General features: G+C 41.1%; 1 protein-coding gene across 1 annotated transcript in view; it reads left to right on the top strand.

The window, feature by feature from the left end:
• LOC109032040 (uncharacterized) overlaps window positions 1-27,214 on the top strand; it is a 137,380-nt gene that overhangs the window by 17,446 nt on the left and 92,720 nt on the right.

The following is a 27,214-nucleotide window of genomic DNA, read 5'->3' as shown; positions in this document are numbered from 1 at the left end:
CGCTGCATTATACGGAGCATATTTATACGCACGCATTGTTTAAAACCGAACAGAGGGGGCGAGTAAACGAGTGATGAAACAGAAGTGAGTGAGTTTGAGAGTGTGTGTGAGGTGCTTATTTCCACATGAATTATGTAAAAAATAGTTAAATTAATTGAATAAATAGTATTGGCTATACTTACAGATTTTTGGTTTTACTTTCGCCGGAAGAAAATGCCATCGTCAGAGTCGTCTGAACTGGAGCCAATAGTATTCTCAGGATGGCTGGTGGGTGGTTCATGAAAGGAAATACTCTCGCCGGAAGAAAATGCCATCGTCAGAGTCGTCTGAACTGGAGCCAATAGTATTCTCAGGATGGCTGGTGGGTGGTTCATGAAAGGAAATTTCTTCGTCCAGATCGTCTTCATTGAAGGAGTCTGAACTGGAGCCAATAGTATTCTCAGGATGGCTGGTGGGTGGTTCATGAAAGGAAATTTCTTCGTCCAGATCGTCTTCATTGAAGGAGTCTGAACTGGAGCCAATAGTATTCTCAGGATGGCTGGTGGGTGGTTCATGAAAGGAAATTTCTTCGTCCAGATCGTCTTCATTGAAGGAGTCATTTTCAGCTCCCGAGTCATTTTTTGAGTCTGATGCATCTTGCTTCGCATATTTCACATCACGGATCATTTCAAGGAACTCCATTATATCGAGGTCTTTACTTTGAAAAGCACTGGTCAGCACAATAACTTCATCATCTTTCGTTTGTTGAGCCTTGCGTTTATTGAACAACTCGCCATTCCGTACGGATTTTATTTTTAAAGAAACAATAGTCTGGGCCTTAAAAACTTGGTCAGTTGCTTCGTACACACTTGGATGGTGGTAATAAAACTCGCCTTGAAGTTTACTATTGAAGCCCTCAACCCCATTAGTCGTTGTGCAAGAATCTTGTGTAAGAGGGCTGGCCCACAGATGAGGGGGGAACATCTTCGAGTTTATGTAATTTTTTCGAATGTAAGCAACAAATGCAGAGGCGCCACTTACATGAGGAGTAGCACTGGCCAACTGCTCAAATGCAGCAGGGACATCATTGGCGGGCAGATAAGACAAAGAGAAGAATAGCTGTAACCATGATTGAATCTCTAACTGCTCTCCTTTTTTTTCTGACCGAGTGAATGCATATCGTAGCACTGGATATTTCTGTATCCGCCGCCACCAGCTTTGCCCCAGATGAAATCTGCAGCCCCTAATCGTTGCATTAGGGAAAGCTACTTTAGCGGCTTTGTGAGCGGAGGATTCGAAGTCAAGTAGGAGAAGTTTAACGTTCAATTCTTTACCAGTGTGTTTAACACACATTTGTTTCAATAAATCCCACATAGCTGAGTAAGTTTCTGCCGCTTTTGAGGGGAGGAAGAACGTGGCAACATGCAAATAAAAGCCACGATGGAACACGTGGATTGTATAAGTTTGTTTGAAATGCTTGGGAGCATAAGTGAATGTTCCGTCTCCCAAAATAACATCATCGAAGTCGACCAAAAATTGCAGGTTTTCTTTACATGTTACGGCGACAATCTGATGTTTTTTATCAACTCTAATAATCTTTTCATCGGAAGAGGTTACCGTACTGGCCATCCCGTCCAAAGCCCCATCAATGTTCTTTGGTACGGGTTTCTTCAATTTTTTTCTAGCGCGATAACTGGACTGTGAAAGGGACGGTAGGTCAGAAAATGTTACCTTTTTTGAATTCTCAACCTCATGGCGTATCAATTTCAATGGTGGTTCATTTAGATTTTCGGTTGCTTTTCTCTTCAGACTGGTTCTTATAAGCTGCAGCTCGATTTCTTTATCACTTGGTGGAGCATGTTGCGGTCTGTGTTCCTTGTTGGTCGTTTCAAGCAAAGTAGTCATCGGTACATCTGTTTTGATCGTAGCCCGGCACTCTTTTTTCGAACACCGCCAATGTATATTTTTTTTTTTAACGCGAAATTGTCGGAATTTATAGCCTTCGACTAGTATCATTGGTTTGCCTTTATTGCTTCTCATTATCTGAAAGCCCGTATCAGAACTCATTTTATTAAATTTTAACTGAAATACACTCACACACACTTGCGAATAAAGGAATAAAAACGGTTTAAAATATGCTGTCAAACAACTCACGATTATTAAAAACGATTATTATCATTAAAACTGTTTAAAACTCGAGCTAAAACACGTTAAAAAGTTGCACATTAAAACAATTTAAAATTCGGCACTGTGTTGACAGCAACGGTCCGCAGGTTACTGAGTTACTCCTTTCCAGACACACCTCTTCCTCCTTTTGTCGTGGACCTTCCTTATCACAACACGATAATGCACCTCGCCGACAATAACAAACCCGGGCCCGGTGTCCGGGTGATTCGCGTTGCGTAGGTGCAGCGTTGCCACATAGTGCAGTGTGCGCAAACGTTATCGGTAAAACTGTGCGCAAATGAAAATTCGGAATTTTGTGCGCAACCGTTATCGGTACGAAAAGTGTGCGCAAGTGTCGTGCAGCCTTTTTCCATGAGCGGGATTTTATCCCTGAAGAAAATTTAAATATCTTTTCTAGGAGTTACACTCAGCAATCTTTGTTGTACACATCGTGTTTTACGTGGAATTTTAATGAGAAACCATGTATCAAAATGCTCGAATTCGCACTTTGTCTAATGCATAGGCGGATCCAAACGGGGGTGGGTGGTGGGGGTCATAATAAAACCTCTCCGTTCGCCCAAAAAAATGAAGGAGAAAAGGAGAAGAAAGACGGGATGGACGGAAATAAGATGGAAGTTCTCTTTTTGGTAGGTATCCATGACAAAATTGACTCAAACTGCACATCAGGTAGATGCTTTAAAATTTCAAAAATTTTCTCAGGGAGACTCCTGGACACCCCCCCCCCCCGAGTCCGAAATGTCTAGATCCGTCTATGGTCTAGTGATCTATTGTCAAAAACCACATCTACCACATAAAAAAAAAAAAAAAAAAAAAAAAAAAAAAAAAAAAAAAAATTAATCCGATTTTTGTGTGCGCGGCCTCATCTTTGTTCTAATTGGTCGACGAATTAGTAAATCAGAAAACGTAATTGTAAAAGCCAAGATGCCGTCATCGGGGAATCCCGTTGATGATGTCATCATTACACCTTCATATTAAACTAATGCACCAACCAGCCAACCATATTGTGGTCTTCGGTAGGACGCACGGTGGATCGAGTTGCGGTCAGAGAGGTCGGACATGAAATTTTTGGCTAAAACTGCAAATTTTGATGTTTATTTCGCCACATTCTAAATTTTAAGGGAAGTCTATGAAAGAGAATTTCACGAGGAAACCAATGGATTCACTTTTAGAACCTCAAAGCTTTGTATAAACGGAGTTGTAAGCGTTTAAAGTTTCCGAATTTTGTCCGGCCTCTCCTATTGACTCGCTCCACCGTGGGACGGCAGGAATATTGCAGCAATTTATTGGCGCACCACGCTTCAAGATAGAAGCAATATTGGCAATAGCCACGGCTGCGGCCGTTACGCTCACTGCAGGGTAAACTTCGCCCGGGGGTGGCGAGCAGAAACAGCTCAACTTCGCGTGGAAACGCCGTGCAAATCCGGGATTTCCATCCCTGGCGGAGGGGATCGTAAATCTCGGAGCCTTTATCGTCGACTGGAAAGGTCACGAACCCAGGGCGTGTATACGTCGCGGGTATTCGTATTCCAGTGCGGGAGTGTAGGTTTCACGTGGACGTATTTATGCAAAAACCAACTATGCGCCCGGGGTTTGGGCGTCTCCTGGGCGGTTTTAGGACGAGTAAGTCCACGTGGCGGCCCGATCGGCCGCAGCTCGAGGCAGCATTATGAATATTAATATTCCGAGTTGACCCGATTTGGTTTATCGGCAACGAATGCGTTTCGGGGTGGTCGCCCCCCTCTCCTGCCCCCCTCCCCTTGGTGTGTCCCCCGTTCGCCGGGTGAGCATCGGCACTTGACTCACCTTGAGCCCTCATCGATTACGCCAACTTCTCCGTCGCGAACTTACACCGACCCCCGCATGCACGCTCCCTGGAGTCGGCAGCAAGGCGGTCCCTCCATTTACATGCATGCAAAACAATCGATATTCATGGGAGGAGAGGAGTGGTCGCATTTTGTGGATTTGTTAACACGATGGCGATTATGCGAGTTGACAACGCTGTTTTCCCGCCGTTTAAATCTATGTAAAATATCGAATTTCGATGAGGCAGTAATCGATTGTCTTACATACCTTTAAATGGAGGAAAAACAGCGTCGCCAATTTTCAAGAATCGCTGACCGTGTTTAGTCCGTAACGTGAGTAAGTACAATAGGCGTCAATATTCCAGCAAAATCCGAAATTATAAGTACGAAAAACAAACCATAACGTCCTCTTTTTTCTCAGCACAACTCTAAATATAATCTGAAACACTTACTATTTTTTTTTTTTTTTTTTTTTTTTTTCTGAGAAAAAGAAGTATGCCTGCTTCACATCAATTTTATTTGGGAAAATTTTGCATTTTTGGATTGAGGAGCTATTATTTCTGGTTCATTTAAAAAATAACATGTGTGACTGGATCTGTGAAAAGGGGCTATATCTTTCGGGAGAAAAATTTCCCTTGATTATTCTCAAATGCATGAAGGAGGAAAATCGGCCCTAAAAGCTCTAAATTGAAGGAGATACGAGTCCTAAAGCTTCAAGAAAAAAATTCCAAGGTTATAGAAAAAAATAGATTTCAGCCTTTGGATGAAGTCAAGGAAAATTTTTTTCCGGAGGTCACTGATTGTCCCTTTTCACAGATCGCGGTCACATATGTACCATTGGTTTTGGCGTGCAGATAGGGGCTTATATGAATGAGCCATAATACTGCCGTGCCAAGGAAGAACGCCGTATGAACATTCGGGAGTTGCCAAACTTACTTCGATAAAACGTTTATTTTTGAGGAAAGCTATGAGTACTTTTCCTTTAAATTTTCAGAATCCTTAGGTGAAATTACAAATAAAATTATCTTAAGAATTGGGAGGAAAATAACTCATAACTGTACCAGAAAATTCGCGTTTTAGGGAAGGAAATTTGGCAACGCCTGAAAGTTCATACGGCGTTCTTCCTTGGCACGGCAGAATACTAATACGGCGTTATTTCTGAGCACGTCTAGCCCGAGGCTGAACCAACAATTGATACGAGGTCATTGAACGCGTTCGTGTTTCATTGTGGCTGCACACGTTTCGGCTTTGAGCTTCAAACCTCAGAACGACTGGACTTACGTTGATAAAAGAAGCAAACTTTTGTAGACTACCCGTACCTACCCCCTTCTCCTAAAAAAATAGAATAGAAAAATGATTTTTTTCTTTAAGAGTAAATCGAACAACGCTGCAAGAACCACCCGAGAACAGAAAACTGGGTCTGACTTTAATATTTGTGAGTGCGGGATAAGTGTATGTTTTTTTTTGGCAGTTTGATACACTTGAGGGAACGCCTATCCATCAAATTCGACTGCTTCTGTGTCAGCGAGTAAGGTTTTGACAATTTTCCATGTCATCCATCCTAACCACTAGAAAATGAGGGGACACACTTATGCGTTTCGGTTGTTTCTTGCCTTACATTTCACTGATTTGTATTTTAGTTTTGATATAACGATATGCTGAGCATGATTTGTAGAATAATTCGGGCCTAACTGGTCTTTATAGTGTAAACGAAGAATTGAAGGAGCTTTGTCTTTTCGATCACTCGCAGTACTACGTCGCACGGTGGATCGAGTCAATGGGAGGGTGGGACAAAATTTGGAAACTTCATAAAAGCTCATAACTTCGTTTATACAAAACTTTTGAGATTTTAAATGTAGTTCCATTGGTTCCCTCGTGAAATGTTCTTCCAGAAACACCTCATACAATTTTAAATGTGACGAAATAAACATCTTAATTTGCAGTATTAGTCAGAAATTTCATGTTCGACCTCTCTGATCGGCTCGATCCACCGTGCGTCGTCGTGCCGCGGATAAAGCGTTGAGTGCCTGAAAACTTAAAACGCCTTCAGCTCCACGGGTATGTAATACGGGCATCCGTAGAGCCCAAATAGCTGCATCAAGGCGTCATATTGAAATTATTTCACTGTTCGTCGTATGCAATTGTAACTGAGGGCGTATGCTCATTTCTCTCACGCACCTTAACTTATTTCTAGCGTTGCATATTGTGCCGGGTATGTGAAATATCATTGACTTTATCGCAACATCGTCAATTCTTTGAAAAATGCGTAAATTATTTGGACTACATTTTGCAATTTGGAACTATAAATTCTATCCCAGTTTAAAAACTACGTATGTGCCATTAGTTTCCCTATGCTTATAAGTGTTTTTCTAAAAGAACCGGAATTTATAGTTACAAATTGCAAAATGCAGTCCATTTCAATGGTACCGCAATACGGTGTGAGTCCTCCAAATAAATAAATATATTGGTATCTGAGCATGATTTGTAGAGTTTCCGTTGTTGTCCTTTGTTTAGATTGTTGGCGAATGGACTTTGTATGACAGAACAATCACAATTACTATACACTTGTATCTTCTAGGTTTACTTATGCTCCTCAAGTAAAAGTGATCGCGATAAATTGCGATTTGCATGGTCGGTGAATGTATCGCGATTTTATCGACGTCAATTTATTGCAATATTATCGGCTAAAAAATTGCGATAAAATGCGATTTTATCGACGGCATTTATGGAAATTTAATTGGACAAAAATTTTAATACATTGAGATTAAATTTCGGCAGGATCGAGGATAATCGCTCCAGGGGCGAACTGGAACCCTTAAAGGGGCGCGGGACGGACACTTTGAGGGCGCCGCCACAGAAGAAGGGGGGGTCTGGTGGGGAGTCCGGGGGTCCTCACCCGGAAAATTTTGAAAAACAAACCTTTATAGACGCAGTTTTAAGCCATTCTGAAGAAAAAATAAATGAAAAATGGTTTCGCATATTCGAGCCACTTTAAGTGGTTTTAAATGAGGAAAATTGTACCACAAGATCTCAGCACCACCTTCGGCGCACCAACCTGCCTTGTTCCCTTACGCACTTGTCCAGAAAGGGGCGCCCTGTCTCTAAATAAGAAAGCATGCTCTCTTTTGAAAAGAAGGCGCCCTCTCACATCTTCATTGTTGCATGATTATTATTTTTTTTTTTTTTTCATTTTCTGGAAAGCAGTAGGGCGCGGCGTCAGGGCGCCTGGGCGGGAGGGCGCACCGGGACATGTCCCGCGGTGTTCCGGTGGGCCAGTAAGCCCCTGAATCGCTCAGATGTTGATAGCCCTTGCGATTTTATCACCAAAAATCGTATAAAAGTTGCTGCTCAATTTCAAAATATCGTGAATTTTCCGTTGAAAATACTGCTCGAGGCATGTACGCACGCTTACCTTCTTGAATGACAATAGTTGTTGCAACTATTGACAAGTGATTACAAAGCCTTTATAAAAGGACCTCACGAAACTTAAGGTGATTCGACGGACGCCATATTTTGTGTCAGAACGGCATGCGATATATCGCATCAATTGGTTCCATTTTTTCAGCCACTCGTCATTTTTCTCCAATTTGGAGATCGCAATTCTGTTGTCAGGAGACTAAAGCACTCACTTACCAATTTTAAGAAAGAAATTCAACGTAGTAAAGGCGTGGTTTTTTAGAGAGAAAATATCGCATTCGAGTGCAGTTTCGATATCAGTATCGAATGCGATATTTTCTCTCTAAAAAAACCACGCCTTTATTACGTTGAATTTCTTTGTTAAAATTGGTAAGTGAGTGCTTTAGTCTCCTGACAACAGAATTGCGATCTGAAAATTGGAGAAAAATAACGAGTAGCCAAAAAAATGAAACCAATTGATGCGATATATCGCATGCCGCTCTGACACAAAATATGGCGTCCATCGAATCACCTTATAAACGACCCTGTTCTAACATACTTAACCAGCTCACCTCTCCGCAGCGTGAGGGGCGCTAAAACTTATCGTATTTGTAATTTAAGTGCGTTGTATGACACGATCTCAGTGGTTGGGTCATCAAGAATGAACTCAGAACCGTAGAGAAGCCCCCTTAACTTGGGACAGAAGCGTGTTCTGTGGCGCCACAAGTGCTGTTACATGAGCGCGCGCACACACACGCGCTTATAAGCATTGCTTCGATCTTTGAAAGGCGGAAGAAATGAATTTCTCCGTTACAGTTATTGAAATGCCTTCCATGGAAATGCGGGGCAAATTTTCATTCGAACAATGGATTTCCATTCATTCCTCTTTTCAGATCACAATTATCTGCACTCAGAGGGATGTGATTTAAAAAAAGGAAGAAGAAAAGACTGTATCTTACTCTGGAGATGTGATCTCTTCTTAGAAAAACAATTTTAAAGTTCGTCTCAATAGGAGCCGTTCAGCGAGGTTTTATTCCTGACTTGAGCATCAGGGAGGCTCATGCATAAAGAATAGAATCCATAAAAGACTCGACGTTACTCTCTCTATTGTTAGAAATATCGACTGAAAGGCACACAGCCTTTTGTTTCCTAGAAGCAGCTGCAGTTTTTTTTTTTTTTTTTTTTTTTTTTTTTTTTTTTTTTTTTTTTTTTTTTTAAATGTACATAAAATCCTGAATTTGCGCATCCCATAAATATTGCCTTTTTTAGATTCTTAAAAAAAGTGCAGTGGCATTCAAAACACTATGTGGTGGCCTCTAGGTGCGGTCCATGACGCTGAAAGTAATGAAAGGTCTTGCGCATATGTAGTGAAGATTATTTGAATATTTTCTTTACATCAGCACGTCATTTCTAGGGTTGATTTTTGTTGTCGTCGACCGTGAACGAAATAACAAAAAATTCTTAATACGCATCAACGGAATTGGTATGTTGCAAGTAAGATCGAAGGCTCCGTTAACATACAGCAACTACTGCATGCTCCAGCTCCAAAGCGGTATAACCGGTGGCGCGGCGCGGCGTGCTTTGCGATGTATCGATTGATCTGCCAATGGACCACTAGATAAGGTACGAATTTCAGCATTCTGATACATGTTTCTTAACCAAAATTTTACGTAAAACACGATGCTCACAACGAAAATTACCGAAATTAACTCCTTACGAAGATATTTAATGATTCTTAATGCGTGAATTCAAACCACCCGCTCATGAAAACTCAATGCTCTACGTGATTCACATCGCGCACTAAACGTTATCATGACAGTCTCTGCGATATAAAAATCTGGCAACCTCAATCTTGACGGTTTGGCTCAGTTATAGCAAATTGCTAATAGTTTGAACAACACATGATGGGAAATGAACATTGCTCGATTGAGAAGCTTGCTGAAACCGTTGTAGTGTGCGATTTGACTCACGTAGAGTTTTGAGTTTCTTGTGAGCGGGCAGTTCAAATTCCTCGTAACCAATGTGAAATAAAAACGTTAATATCTTCGTTAGGAGTTGGTTTCCGTAATTTTCGTTGTGTGAATCGTTTTTGACGCTACATTCTGGTTAAGAAACATGTATCAGATCGCTTAAATTCGTACCTTGTCTAATGGTCCATTAAACCTATTAGAAAGGATCGATAGTCAGGGTGTTCGCGGTGAACACCTTAATAATTTATTATTTACCATAACTTCAAATGGGGGAGTATCGATAATCGATCATACACGCCCCGCCACTATGGGTATAACCCAAGGCGCACGATAAGTTGCGATTTGATCGGAGAAGATATCGCAATTTATTCGACGTCGATTTATTGCAATATTATCGGATAAAAAATTGCGACAGATTACGATTTCATCGCATAAATTTGCAGTACATAACACGTGATCATTTCGCGATAATATCGAACGCGATTTTATGGAGATGAAATTTCAACGAGAGTGAGAATAATGTGTCAGATGTTAATGATCCTTGCAATTTTATTGCCAAAAAATCGCAATAACTTAATTTCAAAGAATCGCAATTTTTCCGTTTAAATGCTACTTAGGTGAGGGGAGAGGGGTGAAATTTCAAGTATTCCTGCTAAAATATCCAAGAATGTAAAGAAAAAAGAAAAATCTGTCTAAAATTCTAAAATTTATTCTTCTCCAGTGCCAGTTTTCCCTGCTCACGCACTACATATGTGAAAATTTGGAAGAAAGGAAGGGGCCGTCCCTTAAAATTGAAGAAAAATGGCAACGAATGCAAAAGGTAGGCTATTTCCTTTATAAACTGTGGTAACTTTACGTCCTTATTCTCTCAACTTCACGTCCGCCACTTTTTGTCCGTTCTCTTTCATACACCTCTCCGTCCACCTACCCCTCCTCTTTTTACCGTAATTTATGGGAAGCAAATTCATCAGAAAATGTAAGATGGAGTGTGAGAGGTTGGCATAGCAAGTGATAAAGACGAAGTCTGGAGAAAAAAATAGTCTCAGGAGAAAGGAGAGGCGGTAGAGGTGAGATGGGAATGGTGAGAGAAAACACCCAATTGAAAGGAGTTAGAACGTGGATTACTAAAATTTAACTAAAGAGGAAAACTTCTTCTTTTTGGTATTGATTGGAACTTTTCTTCAATTTTGGGCAACAGGAACTTCGGACTCCTCACTGAAAAAAATATCGTAGATTTTACCATACTCCGACGCAGTGATCCGAGTATGGTAATTAACACCAGATCGTATGATAGCTTTTATACAATATTGTGGTAAGAATCACTTGAGTTCTGGCGAATACTACTATAGTAATGGTCTTTTTTACTGAATAGTATCACTGTGTAAAAAATCAAGTAGAATTACAGTAGCCGTCACCATACTTTTTTTTCAGGTAGCGGGAAGTTAAAATTTACTGTTTATTATTTTATTTAAACTATCTAACTAATACTTATAAAGATAATTTTGTAAGTTTCCAGTACGTTCGTCGTGTTTTCTATGATAATTTGATGCGAAAACATGCGCTGAAGTGCTGAGTTTCCTAGTGGTCTAGTACGACGAAAATCAATTTTCGGGCTGAGGAAGCTGAAACGCGCCTCGATGTGCCTACATCATGAGGGCTGGTTCATCGGAAGAGTGAATATGCTTCATCTTTTTTTCAACATACTCCTCGTGAGTAAGTATCATCGTCGCGCGGTTCCAGCGAAAACGACTCGCCGAGTAAGCGTCTGCTCCCAAGTAACAAACGAGGGCTTAAATTAAAGTTCAGGCACCACACATCTGCTACCTGCCCTGCACTCTTGTATTTTTCCCCCTTGTTGCAGTCACAATAAAGCTGAGTGCAGCAGCAAGAGAAAGATTAAAAAAGTAATTCTCACATGGGGAAAAACTGTGCATGCAGTAACGGTGGACCGTAAGACGGGGTACGGAGTCGTCGCCCGGCTACTAAAATGGCGTAACTAAACATTAAGATCAGCTCAGAAAAGCGTTCATTTGTATGAACGACAGGGGTAATGGAGATGTTGCATGTGTGGGGAATTTGGGATTTGACTGTTGATTCTTACGTAAAAGTTCGCGAGAAACACGATGTGGCCACTGGTTTTCTCTGAAATTAACTCCCAAGCTCAAAAAAAGCTCTCTCGTCGAGGCCAAAACGGAGACGATATCCCACGTTATCCTAAGAGTCCACCTCTACATGAAGACAAACTCTCCATGCAAAGATAGGGAGCAAATACATTAGCATGGTTGCCGTGCTTTCAGTTTTGGAGTCCCCCAATAAAGTGGCAGCCCTGTCAATGTGTTTGCTCCCTATCTTTGTATGGAGAGTTTGTCTTCATGTAGAGGCGGACACTCAGGATAGCGTGGGATATCCCCTCCATTTTGGTCTCAACTTGAGAGCTCTTTTTGAGCTTGGGGGTTGATTTCAGAGAAAACCAGTGGCACCATCGTGTTTCTCACCAACTTTTACATATGAGTCATACAGTCAAATCGCAAATTCCTCACTCATGCAACATCTCCATTGCAGAGAGTAGTTACGCCCTTATGTCAGGAGCAGTGGCGTGGTGTGCTTTGCGATATATCGATTGCTCTTCTATTTAAACCTATGGCGAATGATCGATAATCAGGGTGTTCAACGAACACCCTAATAATCGATTCTTCACCATGGCCTCAAATGGGGAAATGTCGATAATCGATCATTCACGCTTCTCCACTGACCCCAGAATGCATTGCGCAAAAGCTGAGAGTCCACCAAAATAAACTAATTTTTTCCGGTGTGTGTAGCGATCAGTCCTCTTATGATAATTGGCGGAGATCTAATGAAATTTTCATGCCAAATTTTGTGAAATTTATTCGCGCCTTTTGAAATCCCACTTCCCGTCTGTGGTCCCGTGTTTCGGTGCTAATCCCCCCCCCCCCCCCCGCAGAAGCACCACGTCACGGATATTAAGGGCGTGATCCATTATGATCCTGCATAGGCAGGGGACCATTTTCTCAACGCGTAGCATTTGTGACAAGGACAAGATATGAGCATTCCTCTTCGTCTCAACGGGCTATCAGCAGTGGCGTGGCGTGCTTTGCGATATATCGATCGATACGCCATTCAAACCTATGAAAAAAGATCGATTATTAGGATGTTCGCAGCGAACACCTTAGTAATCGATTCTTTACCATAGCTTCAAATGGCGAGATATCGATAATCGATCATTCACGCCACGCCACTGGCTATCAGCATAAATGGACATATTTATGCTAAAAGGAGCTCTATCGCACACGAACCCTATGCACATAGTTCCTTTCAGCATAAATACGTCCGAATATCGATCTAGTGTCAAGTATAAACTCCATCCCAAGTTCCGTCAGCCCATCAGATTATTTAGTCGTCGCTCCGGTGGCGCTGATTTACATATCGTCGCTCTTCTGACATAAGGACGAAATTGCAATTCGCGATGAGCCCTGTAGTCAATGTAACTCAATACTTCCCCGGGCTCATCTCCAAGTGTGGTTACGGCTTTTTTTAAGCCGAGCGAGGAATCCGAGAGTTGCATCGCCGATTGAGTGTATATGTATCGTTTGTAGGATAGGTGAGACAGAGGCTGACAATCACACAGACGATGTTCATCCGTCGTGCGAGCACGAGGCACTTCCCTGATGTGATTTCTAATTCACTATACATGACCCGGGGTGGAGTAGGGGAGGGCGTGGAAGCCTGTTTATCTCACGCCAATATTTTTTGCTCCACCCACGATGAGCTGCATCTGAATGGCATTTTGCAAAAATGAACCAGGAGCATTGCAATGTTGTTAAGATTGTGCAGCTTTTTTTGTCTTGGAAGAAGAACCTGATTATCTATAAACAGTTTCTACTTTACTTTCTAAAAAAATGTAAATTTAAGACAAAAATTACCATGTATATTTCATATTTTTACATGACTTCAATAGTTAGATTGCAATGGATCAAGTTGCACGATATTAGCAACATTGCAATACCCCTGGTTCCTTTTTGCAAAATACAATCCAAATGTAGTTTAATCATTTTAACTTCCGCGGCCGCGCGCCGCGCTGACCTTACGGATTTTGCGCAATGCGTGAAGTATTTATGCAGTCTTGTAGGCGCTAAGCATTTCACACCGCCCGCTCATGTTACCCGCTGTAAATTTCACATTTTTTAAAGATTTCAATAGTTATATTGCAATGGATGAAGTTGCGCAATCCTACCAACATTGCAATGCTCCTGGTTCCTCCTTGCAAAATGCAATCCATTTGCAGACGTGCATGAGTTCTGTCATCGCACAATTATAATTGGACTGCACTTTTCAACAAGGAACTGCAATCTCTGGATCATTCTGGACGTAATTCTATCAAACGGAACTATGTGCATTATGACGTGAGCCCTGTTATGCACATATTCTCATGGGTCTTAGGGCTCATGTCTTAATGGAAATAGTTCCGTTTGGCAGAAATACATCCATTTCAGAAACAATATTTCATCATCGTTTCTCTCACGAGAACACGTAACTACAATTAAATGTTATCAAATTTCTCCACGTGGATTGTATTCTCACTAGGAGAATCCTCGGTGTCCCTGACTTAAAATTTCACCGATTTTTCTTCCAATCGAGTCAAGTTCCTTCGTGGGAGAAACGACGAGATGTGCCATTAGTTTCCCTAGGCGGATAAGTTTTTTTTATGCATGGGCTAGAAATTGTGGTTCATCATTGCAAAATGAAGTCCGATTAGGCAACAAAGCCCTCAGCGTATGCTTAAATTTCCATCATACTCGTACTTTGACCAACTATGCGGATCTATCAAAGTTTCTTAGTATGAAATTTGCGGAACTTGATTTTCATCGGAACTTTGATAAAGTTAAATGCCAGTTTATGAACATTTGATCGCATCGAGTGAAGTCACGCGGAGATTGCACTCGGCTAGCGGTCGTTCGATTTTAATGAAAATTGAATCAAGTTCCTCAAGTGTGATGGAAATCATTGGTTGTAAGAATATTTGATCGAACTGCAACGAATATTGATCAATGTTGTCGAAATCAGGCGCGAAGTCTCGGTGAAGATGGCGAGTTTGATGAAAATTTTATCATCTTTCGAGTTCAATGTTGTCAAATTATGCATTGTGCGAAATCATGGGTGTGATCTTACAATGGAGGTAAAATTAGACGTATTTCTGCCAAACGGAACTATGTGCATTAGGACATGAGCCCTGAGACCCATAAGAATATATGCATAACAGGGCTCACGTCATAATGAACATAGTTCCGCTTGACAGAAATACGTCCAATTGCCCGATCGTCTCTTCTTGTTAAGTGTCTGAATAGTAAAGGCTGAACCGATTCAACTGTTCCTAAGGGTGGTTTTGGTTGCTCTCTGAAGAGAGGATCACGCAAACAAGTAGTTAAGTATTTGACCCGAAAAAGTCCCTTCAATAAGCACGGCTCAAGAAGTCCCAGGTTTGAAAAGCTTTCTCGTAATAAATTGGAAGAATTATTATTAAATTAAAGAGTCTTTGACAGAAAATGCGTAATGTCTCTTATTGATGTCCCACTCAGTCAAGCATCTATTTTGATACCATCTTTTGAAAGTTTTCGTAATTCGTGACTTAAAACAAAGGGTATGACCTAGGGTAGATTTTTTAAAGGTGCGAGAATAAGACTGTAATTAATTATTCAATACATCATTTGATGTTTCACTGGAAAATCGTTTCTTTAATTTATGTTCGGGTTTAGCTTTGGTGAAGGTTTTGAGCAGGCCTTTAAAACTCGGAAACCACTTATCTCGGTTTGCGACGTTACACACTTTCGACCATACGTTCATTTCTGGAATCTTAGAACAAATTTAAGTAGTTCGTGTGCGGAATTACGAGAATTCCCCTCTTTATGTGACGAAGATACTGGAAAAACTTCGAGTAACAACAAAGTTGGCCTATTTCATTTTCACAAAAATAGAAAAAGAGCAGAAATTTTGAAACACCGCAGTTCACACGAGATTTAGCCATGGTCTTTCCTCTCGCGACTCGACCTCGAAGAACGGTAAAACGAGGCGCTACACGCTACGTTCTATATGCGCCCATCGGAGTGGTTGTGCGGTGTCTCGTCAGCACGCAGCGTTGCACGCAGCATCAAAGTGCCTTCATCTTATTGGGTATGCAACCCGGATAGGCGGCGAGCACGTATAGTTGTATCACCCATGCACAGGCGTTATCAATCCCATTATATTCAAAAACGCAATAATTTTTGAAGCTCTAAACAATTTTAACCTGAAAACTGTTGGATTTTAATGTTTTCAGCTATACTTGCAAATAAAAGGATCGACGTATTAAATTAACAGTTTTTGCGGATTTCCACAGGTCGAAAAAAGTAAAGCTTCTTCATTTTGATCCTATATGCCTCCTATGTGGAAAGAGAGATTAATGGTACACATTTTGTAGACGCATTTATACTGAAAGGAACTATGTGCCGATGAATAAGATCAAAAGGAACCATGTAACACGCGAACCTTATGAATGCAATTTTTTTAAATTTTATCCTTTTCCTCATACTTCCTTCTAGCATTGTCAATTGTATCTCTGTAATGAGCCAGGAAAGAATAGTTTTTTTTTTCGACGTAAGGCAGTCATATTGATTAGGCGAGAGAAATTTTTCTATCCCCCCCCCCTCCCTTCCACCACAAGCCCAAGATAGCATACATAGAATCAGCGCGATTTTAGGGCGAGGCAGGTGTCATAATCAGTAGAAACGACATTTTATGACTGCAATGTCATGCTGAAGTGGAAGACATATACTGCCGTGCTAAGGAAGAACGCCGTATGAACATTCGAGAGTTGCCAAATTTCTTTCGATGAATTGTTTATTTTGGAGGAAAGTAATGAATATTTTCCCTTTAATTTTCAGAATCATTAGGTGAAATTGCAAACAAAATTATCTGAAAAATTGGCAGGAAAATATTCATAAGTTTACCAGGTAATTCGCGTTATATCAAAAGAAATTTGGCAACACCTGAAGGTTCATACGGCGTTCTTCCTTAGCACGACAGTATAGCGCTACTCTTACCCTCTGCAGCTTTTTTCCCCGCATGATCCTTCGGTAAATCATTTTAAAGTGATGTATTTGAGGAAACTGCAGAGGCTCGTTATTTCCGCTGAATGGCTGTGGATAAAAAAAAGAAAAAAAGAAAAGAAAGGGAAAAAACCACATGATGAGGAAAGGAAGAAACGGAAAGAAAATTTCCAGTCCATGCGCACATTCAAAAAGACGAAAAGTGCAAGTTTTTATACATAACAAACTGACCATTGTCACACCCAGACTCAGATTAAAATTGTCGAAAATGATGCATGGTCAGAGTAGGTCATCAATTTATGATGGCACGGTATGCGGTATAGAGTCATGTCCAGTTCTGAAAGTATTCTCAGTTCTTAGGTTAGTCATCACCGCAGTAGTATGAAAATGTCCAGGTTATGCGAGATTGAAGGGGGAAGATACAATACTTTTTACAGCGTAGCCACATTGTCCTACACCCACCCCACTAACCCATGCGGTAATTCAAATTTTTCTGCACAATTTGGCTAATAACGACTCCTGCGCATACCAGTGGAAAAATTTGGAACTTTGCGCTTAAATCCCTATTATCATACCATTATCGACCTGACTTTATATATTGTATGTCATTCTAAATTTTATTCTGTATTTTTTTGCGTGAAAGTGGTATGCTTAAAGCAGGTTTGTCCGCCCTACGGCTCTCGTTATTTAAGAATTAAAAGTGTGGCACCTGAAATTGAACCAAAAGCCCTCACTCAGGCCACCTGTAAAAGCTAATTAGGTTAAAATGAAATTTGCATAGCTTTCAAGTGAGCCGGTAAGTGGTTTCTTCGTTTCCGCGTAATAGCATCATGCTCGGCGTTTCTGAACCACATGCTCGTGACAACATTCGAGCTTACAAAGCATTGCGTCAAAGCGCTTCCATTTAAAATCAATTAAGGTTGAAGTCAGAGAGGTGTTTGGTCATTTGTCCTTAAAATTTATTTCCTATGCACTGCACGTGTTCTTGACATTTTTTTCCGACGCGTACTTATTGCAATGATTCCCACGAGTGAGATGACTATCTGGCTTTTTGCTTGAGGGTATTTGCCCTAATTTTGATTAAAACTTAAACACGAGTAGAGCAGAAGCAGAGAGAATAGTTTTCAATCCGGCCTCGCAATGTTTACATCAGTCGTAGACAAAAAGTAAAATCAGGCATTTTGTCAAATGCCTAGGCAAGTCAAGTACCTATTCTTACGTGTATTGAAATTCTGATTCTTTTCACAGTTTTATACAAAATAATTCATTTTTTTGCAAAAACACAATTCTCTGTATTCATTTGCGTCATATAATAATATTTTAAACAATTTTTAGCTCCTGGGCGAACCTTTATCTGGAAATTTTTAGTATGTCATAAAATGCAGAATTTTTGAAATTTGAAAATTTAATTACTCGTATATGCAAATAATTTGAATATGAAGAAACGAGAAGAGCTCGTAGATTTGATGAGTTATTTTCCCCCGAAATATTGAAAAATCGAGAGCTCTTCGCCGTGAATTCATACAATTTTGTTGACTATCAAAATTTGACTGTCTGTCTAGGCATTTGAAAATTGCCCGATTTTACTATTTGACTGCGACTTATCAATGTTGAAGACCCATGGTCAAATCAGGCATTTTGTCGAATGCCTAGCCAAATAGTTAAATGTTTTTACTGAGATTGAAGTTTTGATTTTTTACCCTAATTTTAGGCAAAATAATTCGTTGCTCATGTAAGAAAGAATTCTCTGTAAAAATATGCAGCATACAATAGTATCTTAAACGATTTTAAGATCCTGAATGCGCATTTCTCATGAATTGTTCAGCACTTCATAAAATATAGAATTTTTAAAATGTTAACATTTAAATGTACTATCTATCTATACTATAAGCTCCGAGACCTCCTAATTTTGCGAAACTGGTGACGCTTATGTTTCCACGTTCTACCAAGCCGATTTTTATGATTTTTGGCGGCTATCGACGGCAATTGTCTCCTAGATAAGCCAACTCTTCAGATTTGTCAAAATATGGCCCTGTTTTTTTTATATTAAATGGTAAAGTTGCGAATTTCCTCCCATTTAAACAATGTAAATTATATTTTTGTCATAGTTTCGTTTGGAGCGTTTTCTACCGGGCCCCGATTTCCAAGTTTTTTTTGCGGTAATCGACGGTAATTGGCCCTAGATGAGCCCGCTCTTTTCAGATTTTGGAAATAGGACCCAGTTTTTTTTACAATCAAACGTTATAAAATGAGTGAATTTTCAGAATGCTCCGAGACTGCTACCGCTATGCGCGGGAGGATGCGCAGTGTCGAGGAGGTTGCGCAGTAGCTGTGTAGCCTGCGCATCACTCTACACTTAATACACAAGATTCGCCTTGTCCCCCTCATGACGAAGCGGTATCCCGAGTCATCAAAGACGTCGTCGAAGCGTCCACCTATGATCAATTGGTGGGTTCGATCCCATCCCCTAATACTTTTATTATTCGCCTGATAAAATTGTCGTTGTTTTACTGCAATATTTCATCAAGCAGTCCATTCCAAAACGCGTCTCAGACTTCAAAAAAAGTTTTAGTTTCTTTATTCATCAAAACAAAAATTATTAATCTGAAAGTAAAGTATACTCATAATCGAATTTTTAGGGGAAAAAATAAAACTAAAACAACCGATAGAGAGTATAAATAGGGCTGCGAAGCGGCCCATTGATGGGCCGCGGAGCGGCCTTCAGGGGGTTGGGCCGCGTAGCGGCCAGGGGGCGTAGCCCCCTAGTATGCATGTAACATGGAAGGAACAAGGAGAGTACGCGGATTCGAAGAGTCATTCTTACCAAAATTTTGAAAACCTCTGAACTCCTCGCCATATTTACAGAATTCCGTAAACTGTCAAACTTTGCCTACCGGCCGAGGCATTTGATAAAATGCCTGATTTGACTAATTGCTTTCGACATCAGTATTCTCTGTCGTTACAATCATAGTGCGTGCACTAACAAAATCGAGAATCCTTACTCTCCGGGTCCGCAATCGAAGTATCGATTGAGCGTGTGACGTCACGAGTGATACGGTCAACGTCATCGTCGCAATTTCGCCGGAGTTGACATCGACGGAGCCGCGAATGTGTGTCAGGAAGTATGGTGATACCTCAGGTCGTGCAAAGGAACGAAATGGGCGATCGATAAATTCTGCAAACTGCTACATTCTTCCCTCCAATGAATCTCCCTCCTTATCGTAATAAACTCATCGCGCACGCCATTCTCGCAACCTTGGCATCTTTCCAAGCGCATCAAATCACACTCGGATCCTTACCAGTATTCTCATGTTTTACGAGCAAGATCCTTTTCAGAGAGACCCATGCTACGATTTCATGGCGTGTTCATGGTCAAGAACTCACTCTGCTTAGCTTTGAATGTAACTTTGGATTAAGCTCGGAGATTTAAAGTTTTTTTTTTTTTTTTTTTTTTTTTTTTTTTTTTTTTACTTTGGAAGAGAAAGCACTTCCGGTATTATTACCGGGCCACCGGCCAAAGTCAACAATACAATACTCAATCTCCTAAGTCCCCAAGACAACACGTTTTGCCTTTTATTTTTGGCAGTGCTAGAGACCCAAGTAGCATTTTTCAACGGAAAAGTCGCGATATTTTGAAATTAAGTTGCGATTTTTCACGATATTTTAGCGATGAAATCGCCAGGATCATCAACTTCTGAGCGATTATCTTCTCAACCAAATGTATCCGTCCCAGAATAGCCTGTGTCGCACTATCAAAGTTAGCCATCAAAATATCAAGGTTAAGTGTTGTGATTGGCTGATTCGATGACTTGGACCAATCACAGCACTTGACCCTGACATTTTGATGGAGGATTTTGATAGTGTGACTTGGACTATCCACTCGAGTAAAAAGCCGGGGACATCCCATCCGACAGAACGCAGGGGTAGAATGGTGATAGAGGGTTAGCCAATCAGCTTTCAGCGCTGGTAAAGAGTGAGTGGTGTATACAGACGCCCTATTCAGCGCTTTAACCCTTCCCTAAGAAATGAGGAGTGATGAGCCAATCAGTAAGTAGCCTGCATAAAGTGCCTTTTACACACAGGCCGTTGAGTTGGTTAAAGAATATGGCTGAAGAAAAATGATGCAAGTGATGAATGTATTTCTACCTACGTGAAGTTTGTCAACCCTTGCGTTAATCAATCAGCGTTTTCTTTCTCAATGATGAAGCTGGTCCACATCCAAAGTAGTGGTTTATTCATGGGCAATCCATTATCACCCTTCCTCGCTGAGATTGTGATGAGTGATCTCGAGGAGAAGATTACCTCATGGTTCAGTAAAATATTCAAGTTTTGGGTGAGACATGTCGATGACATTTTCTGCCTTTTAGATGCCGTTGAAATCTATAATGCGTTACAGATCTTAAATGATCAGGAACCAACTTTACAATTCACACTAGAAATCGAAGGAAATGGAAAACTTCCTTTCTTAGACTTATTACTTTCGAGAGAAGAATGATAATATGAAGCTCAGCGTTTTCAGAAAACCTACCGCAGCTCTGACGTATACATCCGCCAACAAGCACATACACCCCCCCCCCCCCAGCATGAGGAAGCCACCTTTAGCCATCTTCTACATAGGACGGAAGATATTCTAATGGATTAGGAAGTCTATCTACAGGAAATTGACCAAATCGACGAAATAGCCGTAAAAAATGGGTTTTCCAAAAGTTTCGTATCGAGTTCCGAAAGAAAAGTTAAACGTGCCGAAACCAGATGCAAAAACACCACCCTCACACAGCTTGAACCAAAAAAGCGTAGAGAAATACAAAAAGTTCACCTTCCATCCACATCATAGTCACCAGTTCAAGAAAATTTTCAAAAAATTCTATAAAGCGCTCAGCCGCAAAAATTACTTTTGTGTCAATTAACAGTTCAGCAAGAAAATCGAGAGACCCATAAGGACACAGAAGAAAAAGCGGGAATTTATAAAATCTCTCGCCGAAGTTGCCATAAGGTCTTGATCGGCCTTACAAAAAGGTCTGTAAAAGCAAGAGGACAAGAGCATCCATATCAAAAATCGCGAAATTACAAGATCGGCCGTAGCAGCGCATTTTTGGGTGGAGAACCACTTTATTGCCCCCAAACCAATTTTGGTGAAGTAGGTCTATGATCCAAGAAAATTGGACATTTGGGAGAGTATTTTTATTTAAAAAAATAAAGGAAATTGTTATAACTCAGAAATTCCGCCGCCAAACACGTTATTTAAAGTCTTGAAATCTGGCAGCCAGGACAACAGAGATCTAGAGCTTGAAATATCGGCGCCTACAAACCTAACAGGGATACTTCACGCGTTGCGCAATGCGTGAAGTATCCCTGTTAGGTTTGTAGGCGCCAGTGCGTCGCCGCTCCAATTTGTGTTAGGCTCTAATATTTAATCTGGCGGAGTCAGCGTTATTCAACTCATGATTTTGAAATGTTTGCACATCCTGTATGGATTATTCTCATTTTAATTGATGAAAAAAATATATATTAAAGGAAAATATAATGTGTGTTTAGTAAATATTAAGGGGGTTCCGTATCAAACGGACATCATTTCCAAAGCACACGAATTTCTACACAATTTCTTATAGCCTTTTATAATCGATGGCAAAAAAGCAACAGCCAGGCGATAAAGTGTAAAGCCCGGCGATAGGAACTATAGCTAGCCCGGCTGCATAATTTTTTATCGCTTCGTATAGCCCGGCCGTATGCTTTTCTCCGCATTCTATAGCCAGCTATATTATTTTCTGTAGCCTTCTTTAGCCGGCTATAAGAATTCCTATGGTATTTTGAAACGCAGCTCTTATCGCCAATTTTTATCAGGGTGTACCTGAAAGCGCTGGCTCTCTAGAGGAATTCTGTCACTTACTGCTGTCTTGCCTGAAAATACGTCATTTTTTACGCAGTGGCGGCCTTTTCATAAGTCTCGTTTTTATACAATTAAGATGAATTTTGCTGTTTTAGCTAGAGTACATGTGTACAGGAGAGTATTGCCATCTCGGTGCCGCTCCCTGATTGGTTCATCAGTTTCAGGCAATCATGGAGCTCCAAAGTTGGACCAATGTAAACACACCCGACCCAGAGGAACACGTATTATCGGCCGAGAATTGAATGATAATCACTCTACAAAGCTTACTTTTTGGCAAAAATATTCATCAAAGTTCGATCCGAACTCAATTCAGAAGTAGGATATAAAAAAGTTTCTGTCACACCCAAAATCACGTCTAGAACTTTGTAAGACTTTCCCGCCATCTTGTTTATTTACATTGGGCCAAACTAGGAGCGGAGGGGCTCTGGTTGGTTTACATTGGTCCAAATTGGAGGCTCCATGATAGCCGACCGATCAGAGAGCGGCACAATTTTTCTGTAGCAAAACGATCGAGATGACAATACTCTCCCTGTATACAGGTACTTTAGTTTTAGCTATTTCAGTAATTTCATCTGAAAGAGATCAGACGCATTTTGAAGAAAACTCGATTTCTAAAATTTGGCCGACACTTACTACTCTCTCCGCTAGGACGGCAGAGTGGTGTCTCGGTGGCGAGTGCGTGACTTTGCATCTACCTGCGATGCATCCACCCTTATGTAACTTCCCTAATCTAACCGAACCTAACCTAACATAACCTAACCTAACCTAACCTAACCTAACGGCTGGATGGATGCATCCAGAGACAAGAGACCCTCCACTAGTATCTTGTAGAGTACCTATATTAAAAGAGTATGGCCACTGGGTCCCATGGAGAGGCTTAGGACCCAAAAATGGCGGTGCTTTGTTTTGGTTTTTGAGGATGGGAGGGGGGTCATTGCCAACTTTTGACGGTTATCACCAACCGCACTTGCCGCCAACCTTACTACATCTAAGATCATTTTTCTCAAAAATTGCACACGATTAGCCTTAAAAATATGTAAAAAAGTCGCAATAGTGCATTTGGGTAAAGTTCTCGTTACGATAAGCAAAGACAACTACATTTTGAATCATTTTGCATTACATTAACTTCATGGCGTCCGCCATTTTTGGGTCCTAAGGGCTCCATTCAGCCTAAGATGGCTGAGCCAATCAGAGGTGGTAACTCCAGTGGCCATACTCTCTCAATATAGGTACTCTAGTATCTTGGCCATGGTGGAAGCTTTTACTTTCGGGACTTCAGCATTCTACTGTTGACTTACCTCGTGGTTGATGTTCAACAACGTGTCGGCAGTTTCGTTTTGCAAACAAGCCGAAAATGGCCGACGTTTGGGAAAGTTGTTTGGCTCAGGACGTCATCCGAAGCTCATCATCGACCATGTAGGTAAGTCAACAGCCGAAAATAGGGTGATGACTGTTGCTCCCTAATAATTGTCCATGAGGAATTGTTGAAACCCCGAAAGTAAAAGCTTCCACCTGTCGCTGGGAGGCCAGTGGAGGGTCTCTTGTCTCTGGATGCATCGCGGGTGGATGTAACGTCCTGATCCCCTCGGGGGCCAGCGGTGCCTGTGTTGGCGTTGGATGCTGAGGAGATTTGGAGGACGTGATTGCGCTTGGATGTTCCGCGGCGCGGCGGCGTGGCGCGGGCGCGGGCGTTACCTGTGGCTTCGCTTCATCGCGCTTCGCGGAGCTCCCAGCAGCCTATTATTATGCACCGCGGTGGCGGCTAGACGCGTCGTCGCACAGTGGATCCAGACAAGGGGCGAGCTCGAACGAAATTCGGAAACTTTAAAAGCTCATAACTCCGTTAAATCGAAACTCCGAGATTTTACAAGAGCAGGGTTGTCACAGTCAGGGAGAAACGGGAAAACCTAGAAATGTCGGGGAATTTTAAAAAGTCACGGAAAGCAGGGAAAATGACGAAAATGTCAGGGAAAATTTATTGAACCACCTTCATTTGCTCTCCAAAATGGGTTTGAGATTCTGAAGAAGAAATCATGCCTGAAAACTATTTTCAATTATGCTTTCTTAACCATCCGTCAGATCTTCAATTGTCAGGGAATTTCACCAAAATGTGTCGGAGAAATCAGGAAAATGTCAGGGAGTTTCATTTTCTAAATTCTGTGGCAATCCTGCAAGAGGTTCCGTTGGTTTCATCGTGAAATTTTCTTCTGTGCGCACCCCTTAAAATTGAAAATGTAACGAATTTGAACATTAAGGTGATTCGATGGACGCCATATTTTGTGTCAGAACGGCATGCAATATATCGCATCAATGGGCCTGTTGCATGCAAGAGATACAGCCGCGCGAATAGTCTTTCTAGAGGTTAAATGACACGAAAATTACGATGGTCACATTAAAAAAGTCTGAAATACACTCCTTACTGCGCAATTTGCGTTGTTAGGAACGCGCTTTTTCAAATTTCCCGCGTCTGGGGGCAGTTTTCTAATCACCGGAAACGAGCAAACGGCGGGCTCGGTGATTTCCGGAAGATGCCGAGTCGTTGTTGTTGTTGTTATTTTTTCCTTCAGTTTGTTTACAAACCCAACGTGATCTCTTACAGTGGTCCATATACGCTTTATGCGCTAACCAAATCGATCAACTTTTAAATATCCAACGCAATCCTCCTACATTTCATTTCACGATATCACGAGCTCCGATTTTTAGGTTATGTTGTCAGTTTTAGTTGACCGGAAATAGCCGCGAGTTGCCGTTAATTGTTTCCGTTAGAAAACTGCCCCCAGACGCGGGAAATTTGAAAAAGCGCGTTCCTAACAACGCAAATTGCGCAGTAAGGAGTGAATTTCAGACTTTTTTAATGTGACCATCGTAATTTTCGTGTCATTTAACCTCTGAAAAGTCTATTCGCACGGCTGTATCTCTTGCATGCAACAGGCCCATTGGTTCCATTTTTTCAGCTACTCGTCATTTTTCTCGAATTTTGAGATCGCAATTCTGTTGTCAGGTGACTGAAGCACTCACTTACCAAAACAAAGAAATTCAACGTAATAAAGGCGTGGTTTTTTTTTTCAGAGAGGAAATATCGCATTCGAGTGCAGTTTCGATATCAGTACCGAATGCGATGTTTTCTCTCTAAAAAAACCACGCCTTTACTACGTTGAATTTCTTTGTTAAAATTGGTGAGTGAGTGCTTTAGTCACCTGACAACAGAATGGCGATCTCAAAATTCGAGAAAAATGACGAGTAGCTGACAAAATGGAGCCAATTGATGCGATATATCGCATGCCGTTCTGACACAAAATATGGCGTCCATCAAATCACCTTAAAATTTGCACTTTTAGTAAAAAATTCCATGTGTGACCTTTCCGATTGACTCGATCCACTGTGCGTCGCCCCGAGAGAGATGAAAGTGGAGGCGAAGGGGCATCGCGTCGATGGCCGCCAGCCGAGCTTGCTTGGCTTCCTAAATCTAACATCTCGCTGTTGGCGGCCTTGCTCCAGAAATCCTTGCAAGGATTCGTCTCTCATGCATATAATTATACCTCGTCGACAGCCTCCTCGGCTTAGATTTTTCTTCTTTTTTCTCTTTCTTTTTTTTTACGGGTTTTTACTTTTTTTTTTTTGGCACTCGAACTATATTGTCATGCTAAGCAAGAACGCCGTAAATACATCAAGATTTTCCCTCGGTTTTTGGAACTTAATACTTTATAACGTAAAAACTGTTGTACCCATGAACCTCCAATTTCAAGTTAAGTTTTTGATAGTATTTGCAAAAAAATTCTGTAAAAACATTGTCCTGAGGCACACAAGTCTTTCTGCTATAATAAGTTGTTTAAAAAAAATGTAAAATGGCGTTTACGGCGTTTTTGTGTTGCACGGCAGTATACCCCTAGCTTTAATTACCCGGGTCAGGTACACGGACTTTATGTCCACTTTTTTTACGTCCACAGACTTTTCGCCCACAATTTTTACGTCCATAGTTCTAAAACCCACACTATTGTTAAGTCCATTACTTAAACGTCCACTAAGTTAAGTCCACTAATGTAAAGTCCATTAAAATCAAATTCAAGCGTTATATTTTAGTCCGTGCGTAAAACTATATTGACAATATTGAAATGAGAAAATTTGGTGAATACTACTACTTTGGAATAATCAATGCAGAGAGTGCAAAAATTTCAAAATCATGAGTTGAAAAACGCTGACTCCGCGAGTTTAAATATTAGAGCCTAACACAGAGCGGAGCGGCGTGTTAGCAGCGCAGAACGCGCACTGGCGCCTATGCGCGTGTCACGCTGGTTGAGTGCCGCGCCGCAGTGCTTTAAGCTACTATTTCGCGTCAAAGGCGTTGCACAGTATCCTACAAGATTGAAGGCGCACGAAGTAACTAGTTAAAGAGGACTTTTAATTTTGACAGCATCTGTTACTGAAAAATGTTTGATTGGCATTGGAGCGTTTCCTAGGCTCCCGCTTCGGTTTTCATCTTATCATATCCGCACAGTGTACACGTGAACATATGTTTTTATCTGCTCTTAGAGTCTGTTCTCTTTCATGACTTGATTCATGAATTAAATGTTTTTAAGAATGAAGGTAGTAGTAGTATGCATTTATTTTTGAGGTGGTTCCTGTCATTTAAATGAGAAGAAAAAAATGTGGACATAACATGTCCACAATTTGGACAATTTTGAACATAATCATGGTTGGACATTAAATCATGTGGACTTAATATAGACTGGACTTAATGTTTAGTGGACATAAATAGCGGTGGACATTTATTTAATGGACGAAAGGTATGTGGACATAAGGTCCTGGAGGCCCGGGTTAAAACAGATCCGGCGCACAGTGGATCGAGTCAATTTCAGTTAACCTAACCTTAACAGGGCTCTTTTCGGTTCGACG

The sequence above is a fragment of the Bemisia tabaci genome, chromosome 2, assembly GCF_918797505.1.
Source record: "Bemisia tabaci chromosome 2, PGI_BMITA_v3".
Lineage (NCBI taxonomy): Eukaryota > Metazoa > Arthropoda > Insecta > Hemiptera > Aleyrodidae > Bemisia > Bemisia tabaci.
The sequence above is the reverse complement of the archived record's forward strand: the minus strand, read 5'-3'. Positions and strand labels throughout refer to the sequence as shown.